Genomic DNA, 14335 nt, shown 5'->3' with positions numbered 1-14335 from the left:
GTTTAAAAGGAATTAATGGAATAAATAATTCTTAATATTTTTCAAATGTTCATTATTATTTCTAAATCATTGTTTACATTATTGTTTCTAAAGGCTTTTTCGTTCCTTTGCTGGAACTATTTATGTTCTTAAAAATTAGGATCAGCAAGAAAACAGCCATACCTTACTTTATGCTATCAACACGCATGAACACATGTGTCGGGTAGAGTTAACCGGAGGACGTATTGGAGGATCAAGCTAGGTTCCAATTAGTGCCTGTAGACGGCGCCAGCAGTCTACAGCCATCTATAGGCGCTAACAAGAACTATCGCAATTGCAGGATTAGCTATAATAGGGGTTATAAGATTTGGCAAATAAGCACATTTGTGGCGAATTATGCCAATCTTTTTCTTTTCCTATTATGCGATTTTGTTTTTTATTTTATTCCGCCAAAACTTGGAATCGTCAAACTGTTTCGTTTCTTTTACTCTTTCTGAAACTTTACTCGTTTCTTTTACACTCTTCCAGAAATTCATCTGATAATTTTTTTTATTTTAAATTGATTTTGATGTAAATAAATTCTTTATTATTATTAAAATGTATTTATTTATTAAGAATTTTTTTAAGTCATTTGTTAAAAATTATTATTTATTAAATAACTTATTGAAAATATCAATGTATTTATTTATTATTTTTTATTTATTTTATTTTTGTATAACTATTTTTCATTTGAGAGAAAACGTCTCCAACAGTCGAAAATAATAGAAATATTTTCATGCGAAATTTGAATAAATAGATGCTTTTATGTTATTGCGATTCGAAATAACATTTGACTGCAAGGACTCTCCATATAATATATATATAAATTTTTTACTAAATGCAAATTTTTTTTCTAATAAAAGAGAACGTGCGTGTGTGTATGCAGAGAAGAATAAATATGTTTTGGAGGGTAGGAAAGTGTAATGTTTGGTAAAGTAATTTTTTTTTTAAAAACAGCAAAAAAGTTTGAAGTTTTTCTGCAATAACTTTCGAAAATGTTTCCAAATTAAAAAAAGATTTTAATTCATCTTTAAAATAAAAGTTTATTTAGACATATATCTTTTTAATTATAAAATCTTATAATATTCTTTATTTTAACAAATTTTTAAATTTTGATTTACAGCAATATTGTAAATGAAAGACAAATCATTTTCATTTTTCAATCAAAGCTGAACGATTTTTCTTTATTAAAAAATATGAGATAAAATTATTCATACTTTTAATATAATAAAATTTATAGGCTGGCATGCTATCAATAAATTGCATCTTTCGAGGCAAGTTGTTGGACTTAGAGCTTCCAAATTTGGCTGGCAATTAGCTATTTCTTACATAGCAATATTAAGAAATCTTGTTTCAAAAATTAAATTAAAATTTTAATAAAAAATTAACAAAATTCCAACATTTTCTTTATAACTTCAAAATATATCACTGATCAAAAACATTTTAAATTTTTAAAAAATGAATTTTTCAGTTATCTTTTTTTTTAACTCCATTTAATATTTTATTTCTTTGATCTTATTATTTTTCAAAATACTTTTAAACATATTTTTCAAAAATATTTTTCACTGGTTTAGTAAACTATACTTCTATATGAGCACATTGCAGTGATATTCAATACAATTTTATGCGCATATTATTGTCATTTTAATTTTTTAAAGATAATATAAAACTAAGCAATTAAAATCTATAATCTTGGCTTTCTATAATATTTTGGATGAAGATTCAAATCTACTTTATTATTTTCATTTCTTTTATTTATTTTTTATTTATTTTATTTCCTTTATTTTAGGTTAACATAAAATTAAAAATTAGGTGTAACTGGAGCATCTTTTTTTTTTTTCCTAATAAAATACACTTGATTTTTTTATTTGACCAGCTTTTTATGGCTTTTTTTTATCATTTAATAAAAAGCAATTTTAAAAATTAACTTTCTATTAGTTTTAATATATTTACTTCTTAGCTCAGTCATTAAATAAGTCCTCTATCAACGCAAGATAATTCTTTTCGAAGGTTATGTTAATTATTTATATATTATAGTTTGCTTAAACAGTAATTCTCATAAAAAACTAAGAATTAAAGAAGAATTAAACTAAAATTAAGTATTAAAAAAATTCTTATAAACAGTATTTTTTATAATAATTTACAACTATATGTAACTTGTTATTTTTTTTGCAATTCATGCATTAATTTAACAAAAATTAAATTTATTGCAAATACTTTAATTGACATAATTAAAATAATACTAAATGTATGATGGACAGACCAGCTGGTCACCGAAAGCAGCTGATACATCCCTAATTATTTCGATTTCGTTTCCAAAGTATACATCTAACAATAATCATCCTTATAATGTAAATGTGTTTTCAATGTGAAACAAAACAGTCTTCTTATATCATTGGGGAACGCGGTGTTTATTTATTAAATAGTTAGCTAACATTAGAGCTCATATTTCTTCTTCGGCTCTAGCCATGTCATACATGGAATACCTGCTTAGTTATGCACCGACTCCTCTTAAAATCCAAAATTAATATTTATTGACTGATTCTCTATTTAGCATTTTTGTTCAGCTGCCGGGTATGCGCCTATATTGTTATATTAATGTTGAATGTGTAGCATGGACCTTTAATTTTTCTATAAATTTCTACATATCTTTTCTAATCAACTACTATTCTTTGAATAATCTACATTTATTCTCTGAAAATGTAATGAACTTGTTTGTAGATTATTTGATGAAAATAAGCTGGAATGTATAAACCCCTTCAAACCCATAATGGGATTTATGATATTTGATTTTATCAAGCACTGTGTTTTAATTTTGTTCAATTAAATCCTATTACTCCTTCCAATGATTAATACATTAATCTTATCTGGTATCAATAACATCATGTAATTGATCATGACCACTTGTTATCTGCTAGGAGAGAACAGATTAAGGAAAAAAAGGTCTTTGACGGCAGATCAAAAAGATCCTTATATTTTCTATACACTACTTATATTCTCTTTTCAAATTTATCACAGAAATTATACAAAAAATAAATATTAAGGTGATTCAAACCTTTAATTCGAAATATCGTAGTATAATAATATTTTAGGTTTCATTTTAATCTATCTTTATATTATTCTTTTTCCTTAATTACAACAGCAATAAAGTAAATAAAAATGGTGTTTAATATCGACAATATCAAACACATTCTTGAGCATAAGACCAAGAATTAAGCAGGATCGGTCTTTAGTCGATTGCTTCCAATTGGGCGACGTTCATAAGGTCTCTTTCATATTTCCTGCATACAGGGTTAATTTTTCTTCCGCCTTGCCATGGACCTTAACAAACATAAAAGAATCCTAGTAGTCTTTTTAAGAAGGGTATTGTATGTTCGTAACATAAAATTTACAGCTACTTTGTCTATTTAGTAGGGAAAAAAATGGGGAGGGGGCACGAGAAGGGTATTGGGACCAGACATTTCCGTACGAGTTAAACGTCCAATAAATCATTCTTAGCTCATTGAAAAGAGGGGCTAGGGAGTGATTAGTCTTTGCTAAAAACACATAAGGCTGCTGGTAAGAATGTTTAGTGAGAAAATGTATTGGTATTTTAACTAAATTTTGATATTTAAACATAAGGAAAAAGCTTCTGTCTGTTTGTACATGTGCTGACTTTACAAACCAGCCTTTTTGACATGTATCAATGAAATTTGGCAAATATTTAGTTTGGTGGGAAAAAATGTGCTTTTCAGAGCGATTAAAATGTTTTTAATTAATTAAAAATTAAGCGAAATATTGGTTTTTATTCGGGATAACTTTTTAAAAGTTTACAGTAGAAAAATAGTTTTTATAGCATTATAAAATTAATATATATATATATATATATATATATATATATATATATATATATATATATATATATATATATATATATATATATATATATATATATATCCTTTTAATGATACCAAATTTGTTTATCATACAATTTTTCTTACAATATTTAATAAATTTTTTGAAATATATTTTAAACGTATTTTGCAAAAATATATTATATTTCACTGTTGAAAAAAAAAAAAAAAAAAAAAAAAGCTCAAAGCCGTTTTCAATGTTACTGCTAATTTTGTATCAGCTTTTTTTTTTTTTTTTTTTTCCTGTTTCCATCATTGTTACCAGTTTTTTGTCTATCATTGTTTCTATCTTTTTTTAGAATTTACAATTTAGAAGAATTCGGAAAGTTAAAACTCTTCAGCAACGGAAATTACTAACTTCTATTCCACTTAACATGCTATTTACTAATGGATCTGTGGGGAAACTTTTCAATAGTAGAAAATAAACATTTCAAGGCATTTCTTCTTTAAAAAATAATTAGCATTTTATGCATTGGATTCTGGTTCATTATAAAAGTGGTGTTTTCTATAAAATTTGAATAAAGGAATTTTTAAATAAAAGCCTTTTAACTAGGAAATGTGAATTTATGAAATTATTATTCTGCACTGAATTTATTCAAAAACAAGATATTTGTTCTTAATTCGAATTCTCCTGTAATCCTAAAGGGTTATTTTTAAAAATTTTATTTTAACTTTTGAGAGCTCAAATGCTTACAAAAATAAGTATTTTTTAAAATTTTTAAAACTTTTTTCCATTATGGTAGATATGGATATTCTATCAACATTTTTCTTTATTAATCACCATTTTAACAAGACACATTTATCCATATGTCATTAATGGGAACATTTGGAATAATATAGTTTTTTTCGTGAAATAATTTGCAGAAGGGGAAAAAAATCCCAATCTTTTTTGAATGAAAATATGATAGTTGAATGCTTTGTGAGGAAATTGAAGAATGCCTTTGGAAATAAAATAAAATTAAAAATAAAAATAAAAACCATGAAAATTTTGAATTTCTGGCTTGTGATAACAGATAAGACGCATTTCAAATTTATATATTCATCTACGGATTCTCTTGACAGTTTCAGTTTCTTTAGCATTTGTAGAAAGAAAGTTTTCCAACTTGAAATTAATTACGATCATTAAATCATTAATTATAAAACATACTTACGATCATTAAATCATTAATTATAAAACAAACTTACGATCATTAATTCAGCAAGGACGCTTAAATTGTTGAGCAGTTATATCGATTGGATCTGAAATCAGCTGGATTTCAGATTTATATAAAAAGTTCGCAAAAGGAAATAAAAACAAGAAAAATTGCTCCCTAATAATAAACGACAATAATGATCTATGAATTTTCAATTATTTTTTATGTAAGTCCTAAAAATTATTTATTTCTGACAATGTTTTTGCATTTCAATTTTCTTTTTGTACCAAATAAAGAATTTTCATAAATCTTTGTTAAGTCACTGAAATAAATAGTATAGTGACCTATTTACTTATCACAAATAGTATACAAATTTTTGTTCATTTGTTGTGGTGCATTCATGAATTAAAAATTAAAGCATATGTTTTAAAGTATATATAAATTTACGAGTATGTTTGGTTTATTAATCAGTGTGAAAAACACGTTTTAATCATTTTCTATTTAGCGTTAATTTCTATTTGTGATTTCCATTCTATTGCTGAGTTATATCTATAGCAACATTTTATTTAATACTAGTCACCGACTAACTGGCTAGCCAACGTTAATGGCCGCTAAAATTTTCAATTAAATACTTTACGTAACTGGGTCTTAATAGCTTCTTAAGCAAATTATTTATTAGCTTCAAATTTTGATAGATAGTCTATAATAAATATTATATTAGAAGACTTCTATGATTCTATTCATTTTACTATGCATTTTCCTTATTTTCTGCCAACGCCACTAAACCATCGTGGATGCACTTTGATATTTTTAGTCTTTTAACAATACAATCTAATTTCTAAACTAGAGCAAAACCAAAATTGGCATTTTTCTTCATATTAAAAATATTTTAAATGTAAATTTTTCAGATTTTTTTTTTTTTTTTTTTGCAGAATTAGATAATTATATTGCTTACTTTCCTGAGATCAGCTTTTCCAGTCATAATTTTTTTAAAGGACAGAATAATAATTCGCACAGTAAAACGAAAACTGAACATTTTTTTGCAAATTTAATAATAACTTTGGTGTTCATCAAGAATTCTTATGCTTTTGTATGATTATTCTTGATACGTTTAATATTTGCTCAGAATTCTTAAGATTTTTGCTGGAAAATGTGCCTAAAATATTTTTAGAAAATTGATTAAATATGAAAAAAATATTTATACTGCAAAAAATTACAATCATTGAAAAAAAAATTTCTGAATATATAAAAATAACATTTATACTGTAATATTTTCGAAAGTTATCGAGGGAAAAAAACATCAAGAACTTGCTTAATTTATAATTAATTAAAATTTTAAAAAATTGCTCCGAAGTGCACATTTTATCCGTCCAACATAGTAAGTGCGTACTAAGTTTGGTAGCTATATGTCTTACGGTTTGACTAATAGAGCGTCAAAACCCAGATATACAGACGCGCAAACACATAGTCATCTTTATTATTAGTAGAGATCGCTCTACTAATAATACGCTTTATTATTAGTAGATAATGCATTTCATGTTTGTAAAGATGAAGTTTTGTTATGGAATTTTTATTCACCCTCTCAAGTGACAGAGTTCAAAATTGCACTACACGTTTGTATTCTCGATGACTATACATAATTTTGCTAGAAATTAACTTGTCAATTTACTTAATTTTTAATTTCACATGAGTAGTGTCATCCGGTACTGAATATGAAAAAAAAAAAACAATTTATTTTTAAATTACATAATGCATATAATCTGCACTAATTATAAAGATAAATTTGTGTGTGTTTGTATTGCTACTGTACAGGGAAAATCGTTTGATCTATAACAACCAAATTTTGCACATATATTCAGTGCGGAAATTTGAAATTTCGGTGGGATTTTTTGAATTTTCAGTTAATTAAAATTTGTGAAATTTTGGTGTTTTTGCAATAATTTCTGAAAATATTATAGCAGAAAAAAAATTTGCACAGCATCTTAAAATTCAAAAAATTATCTTTTTAATGATGAAAATTTTTTTGCCATACAATTTATTTTTTATTTTTTAAAAGTTTTTAAGTTTATTTTACAGCATTGTATTTTATTACTGAAGAGAAACTGAAACCATTTACATTGTTGCTCCTAATACCTCATCTTAGCCTTTTCCCACTGATATGACCAAGATATGAAGGTTTGGTTTATTTTCCCATGTTGAGTTGACTTAAATATGAGGCATGCTTTTAATAATTTTTCTATGTATATTTTGTTATATTATATAAAAAAAAGTTCGCCCTTTTGTGACCAAAACTGAGTGAATTATGACAATTTGAATGTCATTGTTTTATAAAAACGCGGAACTCCATTGACTGCCTCGGAGATACAAAATCAGTGCCCTGAGTTTCCCCAAGATTGATCAATCTAAAATAATTACATTTTTGATTGTCCTAAAATAAGGATATTCAAGGCTTTATAACTCGGTCAGATTTGCCGCAAAGATGGAAACGTTAGATGGTCAAGATTATTTTACTGAATAGGATTCCTAGGTCTGAAGGATCGTATAAAATTTAGACTTCATAATCGTTTACAGAAGTACTTTTTTAATTGAAATAAAATAAAATATTACGTCATTTAAATCTTTTAGAAAGCAAAATTAAAAATAAAATTTTATGACGAGGCCAAAAAAAATATTATTGAATTATGTTTTTTATTTAATTCATAAAATATGTAAATATTCTGTAATACAAATTAGATATTAATTCTGAACTCATATATTTTTTAAAGACGTGTTTGGTTTTTAAAAAATGTATTTATTGAAGTTTTATCAATTCCGGCTTCAATTTCAAGTTTACATTTTACGGGAGCTCATAGAAAATTAGAGAAAGGCATCGAAGAACGAACAGAATAAGGAAAGGCTTCTATAATAGTATCGGTGATATGTTTATAAAAATTTGAAGCTTAAAAACATTTTGCTTGAGAATCTATTAAGAGAGCAAGTTACATAAAATATTTAATTGAAAAGGAAATGTTAATTCTAGGCAAACCAGCTAGTTGCCAAAGGGGAATAGTAACAATAATTTAAAAATTTAAAAAAAATCAATTAATTTTTTTAAAAATCTGCTTTTAATTCACTAATTAGAATATCTTTTAAAAAATGTTTATTTTTACAAAAGTTATTTTATATAACTGGTAAAAATTGTCTAGAAATAAGTATTATAGAAAATAGTTTCAGATTGGGCCTCGCGTTTTCTAAGATCAACCCTGTAACAAAGGTACTAGAAAGTATTATTATAAAATATTCTTTAAAATATTTTCAAATATTTAATCAAAATATGAAAAGAAATTACACAGAAATAAAATTGATATCACTGAATAATTAATATTTTGAATTTTAAAATGGCATAAGAATGACTTCTATGCAACAATACGCTCCGAAGTTATTGAGACGAAGGGTTAAAACGTCAATAAATTTTTAAAGTAAAAAACCTATTTGCAATTTTAAAAACTTTTCTTAGTGAACATTTATTATTCAAATTACGAACCAACTTTCGGTCGAACGGTCTAGCCTTCAGAAATCTCGAATATGTTTTTGCCTTATAAATGTTCTAACTTAATTCAGAGACAACATCCAATCTATAAATTTAATCATGTTAAAATTTTTGTAAATAATGCAACATCCTTTTCAGAAAAATTAGACATATCAACCGAATGAAAAATTGAGCCCAATAAAAAAAAAATAATAATAAAAGAATAAATAAAAATCGATATTTTAACTTGAATTTATTTTTGCAAACGATTGCCTTTATTTGAGAAGCTACTTTTAAGCGATTTCTTTCTTTGATGAATACAATACCAAACAAGAAAGAGGAAAATATAAAACTCATGTTATTAAAATTTTTTGGTTAAAAATCTTGATCATTAAGCAGATTAATAAAAATTTTGCTATATGCTGCCTTCCAAATAGCTCTTCTCGGTCCTTTTTAATGAATATTAAATCAACAGAATAACGTTAGAGTAAGATGCTTATACCCGTTCGTAATTTCAGTCTTACTGAAGAATAATATAATTATTAATGTGTTTATCTATATGTTAACATGAGTTACAAGACAGACTGCCGCCCCAAAGCTTAACATTTAGCAAACGTGATTTAAAGGATAAAAATGTGTACTTTTAGGCAATTTATCAAAATTTACAACTATAATTTTAATTAATCTCTCTCTCTCTATATATATATATATTTATACATACTATATATTGAAATAAAACTCATTCGACATGGTTGTATAAAAAATGGTTTTGTCCATTATTGCTATCAAAACATTAACTATATTAAAATGCAGCTCAAAACAGCGAACTCAAAAACTGACTAAAATACATCGATAAAAAAGTATTAAATAAGAAATAAATCGTAATAATAATTCCAATATTCTTTATCAAGTGTTTGTAATATTTATGTGCTACAAGGGAAAAATAGATTCAGTTTAATCAACTTTACTTAAAAATCATCCGTTCAAAATGGATATTCACAGACCAATGCGAATGTCAAATACTTTGTTATATCATTTGTGTAAACAAATAACTATCTGTTTAATTATTCCTTAAATTGTCTTTTTTTTTAATTCAATAAAAATTTATTCATTTGCCTTTATAAAATGAAGGCATTTGTTTGAAGGAAATTAGATCATGAGTTCACTGAATTTTCCCATCTCCAGGCATGGGTTAAAGTGTAATTATCAAGTTTCGCGTGGGAAAAATGTGGATTATCCCATAAAAAAAGAATCATTATCCATCAATCACTCACATTATAAGAATGAGAAATATGCATTCCCTACAGCTTTTCTAACTGTTTACCAAGTTTTCTCTAAAAGCTAATTAAATTCCGTTAATCCTACAATTTTAGCACATATGATACTAGATAAGAGCGCATCTGCTTACCACCACCCGGTGGTTTTGTTGCCGTAAGCAAATTGGGGTAGCTTTTCAAAAGCAGCAGAGATAGATAAGTAGATGGAAGTGGAAAAATCATTTACAGAACTGTCATAAGTATCTATTTTTCTTTCTTTATGCTCATAAAAGCATCGGTTACTGCGCTATCTAAGAAATACTTTTCTGCAAATAAGCTTTCTTTGAGAAACTACATTTAAGCAATTTTATTTTGAGGATTAAAATGCGAAAGAAAAAGGAGAAAAATATCAAAATAATGTTTATTAAAATTAATTGATAAAAAAAAACCCTTCACTTTTAAATAGAATAATAGATGAATAAAAATTTTACAAGATCCTGCATTCCGGTGGATATCAAATCAAAGAATAACATTAGGTCAATATACAGATATGCAATTGTAATTTCAATCTTACTGAAGAAATATATAGTTGTTCATATATTTATCTATACTTTAACATGAATTATAAGACAGACTGCCGACTCCAGAAACTGAAAATCTATCAAACATGCTTTAAAAGATGAAAGCGTGTGCTTTGATGCAATGCATCAAAATTTCCAGTTATAATTTTAACTAAACAAAATGTTGATGTTTTCCTCTTATAATTCCCAAATATATTATTGTACAAAAATGATACTAACATCATTTTCCAAACTTAATATCAAAATCCTTTTATTGATATCAATTTCATTATCATACAATTGTCTTTTTAATATAAATAAACTAAAAAAATATTTTAGAATGTATTTCTACAATAATTTTTATTATTGTAATAAAATTCATTTCATTCCCAAGACTATCAAAATTTAACTAATCAAGTAAAGATGAATTTATTCTTTTGTCATTAATTTAAACTTGTTTTTTCTGTCACTCAACATTACGCGTTTGTTTGTATGCAATATAGTGATTACAAAAAAAAAAGTATGACAGCAATAATATTATTTGATAACAATAATCTTTGAAAAAAAAAATGGAATATGTTTGCAGTAGTAGCTGAAAAATCTACAAACGAGGTAAACAATTCCTTATGACATCTTGAAACAACACAATTTCTCGTACCCTTCAAGATATTTTATTTGTTCAATAAAAATGCTTAGGTAAATTAACACAGCTATATTCGAAATTTTGTTAAAATACCATTTTATCATTCAGATTTAGTATTTAAAACTTCAAAAAATACATGTGGAAATTATGAAGCATTAACCAAGGTTTCTTTTATTTGCAAAATAATTATTTTTCTTCAAAAGTAAAATTTTCTTTTAGTGCGAGTTGATTAGTGATGGCATTCAGGTATCTAATTTTAAGGATAAATATCCACAATGGTAATTTATTTTTCAATTAATTGTATTCATATAAAAAAACTATATGATCTTATATACTAATGTTATAAAGAGGCAGAAAAAGTATAAAGATAAAAGAGAGAAAGGGAGGGAAGCATATCAATTTTTTTATTTCATCAAAAAACAAAGAATAACACATCATACATTTAACATACTTAATTTAAATTCTTTTTAGTTACAATGAATAATAATGAGGTACACGATTTTGTAAAAAGTAATTTTAACTAAATAAAAAAGAAAGATTTTTTTTAAAAATGATATTGGAAACAAAAGTGAAAGATATTGTTTACAGTTTTTTTCCTTCCAATTTTCAAGCTGTGGTTTAAGCATTAATAAGAATCATGTTTTAGAGGTAGAATTTGAATTTTGAGAGGAGTTGCATAGATTATCAGCTTTGATACAATATCTTGAGAATATATTATATCATATATTCCAATTGTAAATGATTGTGCTTTCTCTTTGTTCATTAAGTTTTTTTTTTTTTTTTCCTGTCTAGTTCTCTTTAGAAGTCCCCAATTATATGATACATATCCAAGTTCAACTGCTCTTTCATATGCTAAAAGATTTCTTTTTTCTTCTTTTGTGAATACAATGGCCCAGGAAGTTCTTTCAGTTGCATTTAAAATGTACAAAACTACTTTGATTTTTAAAATACTGGTTTCATACAAACTCCTTCATCAAAACAATGATCAGAACATATTTTGTGATCCTTCTGATATTATTTATTCTCTGTCCATCCTTTTTTCTGTAATGAATAAAATCTGTCTTCAGTTGATTGCCATCTATTTTCTTTTATTGATCCAATTGATATATGTAAGTTAAACCACTCAGACAGTTTTAACCTACTTGTGTCAGTAGTTTAAAATTTTTACTGAAGGTGAATTGAATCAATACTAATTTATTTTTGGAAATTAGCCTTTCTTTACGTTTTAGTAATGGGGACAATGGAAGTTGATTTAAAGTCTCCAAGTGACTAAAGTCATATTCTCCAAGTTATTAAATTCCTATTGAACAAATGAATTTGCAGATAATTTGATTCAGAGATTATTATTATTTTTATTATTGATTCTAAATTGTAAATATTTTTTTTTCAATTTAACATAAACAGTGTTAAAATTCATTATTCCATTGTAGTTATTCATTACTTTAAAAAAAAAAAATTATTTTCCAGTTTTTTTTTCCTAAAACATTTTTTTTTCTATATCCTCATAGAAATTGTCTTTTTTAATAATTTAGTCAAAACCTTAATTTTAAAAGATAAAGTATATATATAAACTATATAAGTTTTATAGGTTTTAAGGATTTTTATCATCCTTTATAATTTTTTTTACACAATATCTCAGAACTATTCATTACTTGGTATTTATCCACTCATTTGAATAAGTTAAAACAATATTAGTATAGCATTTTTTAAGGTGGAGTAAATGTTTATTCTGTTAATGGTTTGGTTAACTAATATACATTTGTATATTACAATAATGAATGTTTGTGAAGCAAATCATTTTTATTTCATGAATTATTATTGAAAATCAAAATGAGAAGAAATTAAGGTTCAAAAAACTAAGAAAAAGAAAAATTTCTTGAGAAAATATAAGTGTTGAATAAAATATGACTTAAATATTATGCAAAAATTAACAAATGATATTTTACAATTTAATTGAAAATTCTATTGACTAATTTAGAATACACTAATATTTTTATATTAAATTAAAAAATAATTTTTATTTTTTGAAATTAAAAATTACATTCCAAATTTTCTTTAAAAGTTTTAACTTCTGTGCATTATTATAAAAGTAGAAAATTCAACATTTAGAACAAATTTATCCACGATATTAGAATTTTTAATACAAATTTTCTTTTAAAATATTATTACACCAATCATATAATTAAAAATAATTGATTCTATTACCTTTTCAAATTTAGTTTGGCTACTTTCAATCAAAATTCTGATTTTTAACATTAAAAGAAGAATTAAATTGCTGTATGCATAAATAAATGTATTAAGCATTTATGAAAAAAAAAAAAAAATTAGAATAAGAAATATATGTATTGAAAAAGTACTTTTTAAAATCATGTAATATTAATCAGCTTATGCATATAATTTTTAATTCAATATAAATCTTATTTTAACAAAACAGAAATTAGTTTTTATTAAATAGAAAATATTGAATATTTTGATGATTCCTTTGAGGATTTTTGGTTATCATACTTTCTTAAAGGAGAATAAGCCATATTTTATCAAAAACTTAACTAAAATAATGTATATATATCTTTACAATGCATATTTTTACAAGTATGAATTATTCAATTTGAAAACAAATTTTAAAGAGTTCATGCACATTATCAACATTAAAAAAAAAAAAAAAAAAAGAATGGACAAAACTGCAAGAAAGAGATTACAGATTTTTATTATTGCAATTTTTAGACCACAAAATATAAATGCTTTATTGCTACTATAAATACTAGCAAATAACAAAATCAAAGCATGCCTGCAGTTATAAAAAATGTTTTAAATGTTCTATAACACTAATTTATTACTTAATTAGGTAAAAAAATATATATAATTTTTTAAAAGCATCATTTAAAAAAATTTGTAGCTAATTTTTTAAAAAAAACATTTAGCTTTGTACAACAACAAACAAACAAAATATGGGCATTAAAATTAATAGTATAAAAAAACTAAAATACTTTCCAATGAATACAGCCAAATTGCAAGAAATAAAATGAAAACTACATCGAATTTGTATTCCGAATAAAGCATCATTTTTAGCTTCCATTAAGAATTTAAATGAAACTTGTAAGTTCATTCCATTACTTTGTGAAATCTTTAAATTTCATTTAACAAACCAATAGAAGATAGAATTTAATTATGAGTTAACATATTAGTTTCTTGCTATTTAATTAATTATAAATAGAAGGCGCCTGTAGAAAATTCAGCTTTCCCAAGTTCTCAGCCACAGTCAACATTAATTTCTAGTCAAAAATTAGATTCATAAAACTTAATTATGAGCAAAAATAAATATAATAT

General features: G+C 24.8%; 1 protein-coding gene across 1 annotated transcript in view; it reads left to right on the top strand.

The window, feature by feature from the left end:
* Positions 1-183: 183 nt before the first annotated feature.
* Positions 184-14335, top strand: part of LOC129968868 (leucine--tRNA ligase, cytoplasmic-like) — a 59247-nt gene continuing 45095 nt past the window's right edge. Inside the window, exon 1 of the mRNA XM_056083178.1 lies at positions 184-200. The gene's annotated coding sequence lies outside the window, so the exon portion shown is untranslated. The remainder of the gene's footprint in view (positions 201-14335) is intronic.

This window comes from Argiope bruennichi, chromosome 5 (assembly GCF_947563725.1).
Source record: "Argiope bruennichi chromosome 5, qqArgBrue1.1, whole genome shotgun sequence".
Lineage (NCBI taxonomy): Eukaryota > Metazoa > Arthropoda > Arachnida > Araneae > Araneidae > Argiope > Argiope bruennichi.
The sequence above is the reverse complement of the archived record's forward strand: the minus strand, read 5'-3'. Positions and strand labels throughout refer to the sequence as shown.